Below are 5677 nucleotides of genomic sequence, written 5' to 3'. Positions count from 1 at the left end.
AAAAATCACTCAAAACATGCCTTACAAAATGTATTAGTTTTTGACCAAATATGACATGAAAAGTTCACATTCTGACAGGTAGTTTCATAAAAATGAACTTTTAAAAATGTTCTCTAAATGCCCTAATTAGATGAGCAACATGGAGGAAATGATATCATTTTGGAAAATAATTTTACAACGATATTTATTAAAATGTATTAGTTTTTGACCAAAAATGAAATGAAAGGTTCACATTTTGACAGAAAATTTTATGAAAAGACATTTATAAAAATGAAAGTCTAAATGCTTTTATGAGATACATGCAGGAAAAGATGACATTTTGAAAAATAATTTTACAAATATTTTTGTCAATTTTTTTTGTTTTTTAGCAAAAAATGACACAAACAGTTAAAATTTTGACAGAAGAATTTTATTTTAAAAAATTATTATAAAAAATGTTTTCTAAATGCTTTTATGAGATACATGCAGGAAAAGGTGACATTTTGAAAAATAATTACACAAAGATTTTTTTGTCAAATTTTTTAGTTTCTCACCATAAATAAATTCACATTTTCACAGAAAAGTTTATAAAATAAAATTTCTAAAAATGTTCTCTGAATCCCCTAAATTTGTGAGAAATATACAGAAAAAGATAACATTTTGAAAAATAATTTTACAATTTTTTTTTGTCAAAATGTATTTGTTTTTGACCAGAAATGACAAATGTCAAAAATTTATATTTTTACCATAAAAGTGGACTGCTAGATAATTCAAACACATTCAAACAAATAGAAGAACTAAGAACTTTAAGAACTAAAAGTAAGAACTTGCAAAAAATTTAGTTCCAAGTGTGAAAAGAGTGATGACTTTTTAATGCCACACTGAAAGCAGTAAGAGTTCCTGATGATGGAAATGGTTATAGCTGAGTTCTGTTCTGACTCCGTCACACCTGTTTGCACATGCAGTACCAGAATCCATGGCATTGAGTATGAAGTTTAGTTAAGAAGGCTATTCTTAATTCAACTAAATGTGAAATAGATTTTGCATCAGTGAAAGGGCATTTGAAACAGAAAGGTTTGCTGACATACATCAGAATCAAATAGCTGTTAGCTTTTTTTTTTTTTTTTTTTTTACTTTTTCCACCTTCACTGGTGGCAAGTGTCAGTCTGATCCATCTCTTCGGTCTCACCGGGTCATCATCCAGCCACTGCAATAGCGATTGCTGAGAACTGCAGGGGATTTTCTTGGTTACTACTCAGAAGCAGATGCCCTCAGCTTTCATGTCCCCTTCATTTCCAAGCACTACAGACTCTTTAAAGACTCTGAGCAAATTACTCTGCTGGGTCTGTAATAAATCTATTGTTCTATTCCCCAGTCTCTTCTGATTGAAAGCGCAGTAAATTTATTGGGTGTATTTTGTTGCACACGGTGCAAAATGATGTTCACGTCAATCCAAACAAATCCCAGTCATAAAATGCGTCACTTCCTGTCGCCCAGTAGATTTTTTCCTTTATTTTTCCCAGAGAAAAAACACAAAAACTAACAGACAATGACAGGCAGATGAACTGGGTATTGAATGTCTTTCATCAGCTGGAGATCAAGTCAAAATAAAAAAGATATGAATTATTGCTTCTTTCGGCTTTTAGCTGAGGCAAGAGTAAACTCATCGCAGACAGAAGTAAATCCACATGAGCAAGGTCTTGCCGACAATTGCCTCGATGTTGCTCCAGATGACTGTCAGGAGAGATTAGAGAGAAATCAAATCCTGCCAAGAAGTGTGTTTTAACTTCTAATGTTTTCAACTCTTTCCTGTTTATGCTTCCAATCAATGGCATCGTCTGGTTGCATTAAAATTGCTTTCAGCGTGTTATTGTTTTGCGATAGGAATATTGTTCGTCTACGTCATGAGTGGTGCTGCACGCAGGAGGGCCTGTCACTGTTCAGCTTCTGACCAGTCTTTCTTAAAAACACACACACACACACACACACACACACACAGAAACGTGCACAACTATTCCTGTCAGGACTCTGCAGTGACTTCCACATATTTAGACAGGCTAACCAAAACCTCCTTCAACTGTACATCTTCAACCATTTATCCTGTAGAACCTGGGTCAAACATTGTACATTTCCCGTCTGCAGAGAACTGCTTTACATTTCTGTTTGTGCAAACATGGCCTGAAACAACTCTGACGGTCTTCCTGTTCCTGTTCCTTCAAAATAATCAAAGCGTTAATTCTCTCTGTGTCACCTCCAGCGTGAATACACTGACCACGGTGCTGCTGTAAAGGCCAGACTTCTATAACATCACGACCAGACGTGAGGTCTACCGGTCTTGACGAGGTCTGGATTTCAACCGGCGAATGTCTCGAAAAAAGGTACAAAATAAAATTAACACACAAACACACACACAGACGCACACTTTGAAAAGAAACGCAGAACATGTGATTTTCTTTGGGCAAAACAAGCTCCCAAAAGCAGTGCCAGCGGCTGAGCGCTCATATTGGTGCAGTGGCTCTGCTCTTGTTTTGCCAGCCGTCATTTCCTATAAATTCCTGTCTGACTTCATTCCTCCAGCCCTTTTTACCTCTGATCTGCGTCACTGTCTGCCGATCGTCTTTAATCTGTGCATAGAAACACATGCAAAAGCCTCGGTACACATTCTTTATGTAGCTTCTACTGACCCAGACACACACACACACACACATCAAACGCACACACAGAAAACACTGTGCACTTTGTTGTCTGCAGTCCTTTTACTCTTGCTCCCTTCCTTGCGTCATTTGTCCTTCATCGTATGATTAAATAAAAGAAAAGTGAATCAGGATCGTCCCGATGTTCACTGTTCGGCTATTTTTGCATCATTGAATCAAACCAGCGGCGAAAACTCTGCTCTGTTAATGCAATCCTTCGCACACACTCTCTGTCATTTTAGTATCATGGAGCTTAAAGTTGATATCCTTATAATTTACCACAAGATGGTGAACAGGAGCTGTGGTCAGTCTGGACGTAAGGAACTGCAATCAGTTACGTGTAGGAACACTAGCCTCGGGAGGAAAGGGTTTCAAATCAGTTGTCAAACAAACTGATTTTAGGTTTAATGTAAAAAGGCTCTAAGTGTATCATTTCCACCGCGGACCTCTGCGAGAGGAAGTATATTATATCAGCTGTGATAAATATTTTTATACTAAAGGAAAGGTTTGATTTTGGGGGGGGGGGGTTGATACCACCCAGGTAGGAGCTGCTTAGCTTTGCGGAAACACTGGAGGAAAAGGAAATAAGGACTAGCGTAGCTCAGCGCTAACAGCGGTAAAGGGCTGTTTCTTGGCCAGGCTCGCTGTCTCTTTGCTTCAAGTGTTTATACTGGGTCACAGTGGATGTTGGCTGACTGTGCAGTCCTACAGAGATTAGGTAGAAACATGTGAGTAGGACATCGTTTTTCAGTTGTGGGGAACAGAGAGAATCCCTGCTGCGCCTGTCAGTTCTGTTTAAGCATCTGATGTCTCAAAGTTGTTGTTTTTTTTGTTTGTTTTTTTCAAGTCACTGCAACTTTTGGTTTCAGTTTTGGTCACTGTCCTCAGTCTGGGTGCACGAGAAAATGTATAATGCTTGAAGTATGTAAAGTGATGCCATATAGCTGAAAAATCCTGAAATATCGTAAACGTATTTCTAAGTTTATTTAATTTCTGCCTTTAACAATAACACCTCTGTATGAAACACCCAGTTAAAGCAGCTCAGTTGAAATTGGCTCACGAAATCCGAGGGCAGTCGACGGGGCGAAAACGTCGCTGCAGTTGGAGTGTGATTGACACGTTACCTGATAATTCATGGAGCTTGTAGCAAATGTGTGTAGTTTACTGTTACCTGGAGGTTCTGTGCAGCTGGCCCGTGAACTGCTGCCTCAGCTGAAGCCTGGTTGGTTGGTTGCCCAGCTCACCTATATGGACGGGCTGGGCCTGTGCCCACGGATGTCAAACGCCCAGTGTCGCCGTAGTTGAACCTGTTTTAAAAACAAACATCATGTCTTTTACTTTTTGCCTAATGGACCCTGAACAGTTCTCAAATGAACCAGAGTCACACCGTCGACCCAGAAAAGACCAGGGAGGGGCTTCGTTTACCAGACTATTTATTTATATCCTATCTCCATATATAGTCATATCTATGTCCTATATATATTATATTATATATATATTTATAGGTATATAATTAAATATATACATTTACATACATGTATTTACATAGAAAGAAAGTCAAAAGATAGAAAAATATGTAGTACAATCAATTGAAAAAATACACTTTCAAAATTAAATACTCACCAATATATATATTTTTTTTCTCAAATCTCAAATCCTTACCGTCACCCATCCACCTCCTTACCCACTCATCACCCCCGTCCTTCTGCTGCCACTCCCTCCTCCTCAGACACCGTGCCTCCTTCTGCTCCCGACGATGTGTTTTTCCGCCCTGAGGTCCAGAGGTTAAGTTGGCCCCAGCATGTGTTGGTGCTCAGGTCAGCAGCAGCCGGGACCTGTGATGACAGAGTGTGTGAACACTGGGGAGAGTCAGAGGTTAAATGTTTGTACAGGGGTTGTATGGCAGACTGGGATATAAAAGGAGACCCCCCCCAAAAGACACCTGGTAACCTCCTGTACAGAGGGGGACACACTGATACCACAGGGATAACACTGAAAAGATGTTTGGAAAAATGAGATGAATCAGTGAGTGTAGCGGGGAAACAGTCGAGTCATCAGTGAAAGGTCTGTGTGAGTCCTCAAAGTTCTGATGGAGTAGAACTAGAACCTCTGTTGTTGGAGGTCTGCTGTAAAATAATAAGACTGCAAGAGTGCAATGAAGTTTTAGAAATTTTCCTCACAGTGGAACACTGTGAAACTCACTGACAATAGTAATGTGAGCGAACAAAACCAACAAGGATTTAATCTGCAAGTTTAAACAACAGCCCTTCCAGTTTTTTACTATTAGGCATTATGGGTATTTTCACCAATATACCTCTTTTATTGGTTTGTTTATGAAGCCACTCTTCACCTTAATCTAAACTCAGACCATCTTCAGATTATAAGTCTCAGTTCTATCCACAGTATCCAGTAGGTTTGATACATCCACACAGTGGTTTCAGCCAATCATCACAAGTTTTTATTGGAGAGCTGAGGCACTCATGGGAAAGTCAGAGATAATCAAAGGGGCAAAACACACACACACACACACATAAACATGTAACATAGTGGGAATGACAGAAGCAGCTGCTGGCATGAGCTCGAGGTCGTGTTGGATCACAATACTGAGAAAAAAAACAAATTCTTTGACCCAGGGGGTTGTCTAGGATGTGAGTTAGTGGATCACATGGTGGTACAATGTTTTTACGTGTGATCTGTGCAAGTGTGTGTGTGTGTTTGAGTCTGTGTGTGTGCGTGCGTGTGCGTCTGTGTGTGTGTCTGTCAGTGTGTCTGTGTGTGCGGGTGTGTGTGTGTGTCTGTGTGTGTGTTGTGAATATAAGTCTGCCAGACTTTTTTTTAGAAGAAATAAACTTTTTTGGTACACCAACTTTTGATCACAGTAAAATACCTATAAGTTCCTGAACAAATCTCTGAAAAAAAAGTTTCTCAAAAATGACTAAAAATGCACTCATTTGTCTTAAAATACTTAGCTATGTCCATTTCTGTCGTTAAAATTCAGAAAAAAT

Source organism: Cynoglossus semilaevis, chromosome 4 (assembly GCF_000523025.1).
Source record: "Cynoglossus semilaevis isolate Cse_v1.0 chromosome 4, Cse_v1.0, whole genome shotgun sequence".
In the NCBI taxonomy this organism is placed as follows: Eukaryota; Metazoa; Chordata; class Actinopteri; order Pleuronectiformes; family Cynoglossidae; genus Cynoglossus; species Cynoglossus semilaevis.
This window is presented reverse-complemented; position numbering follows the sequence as displayed.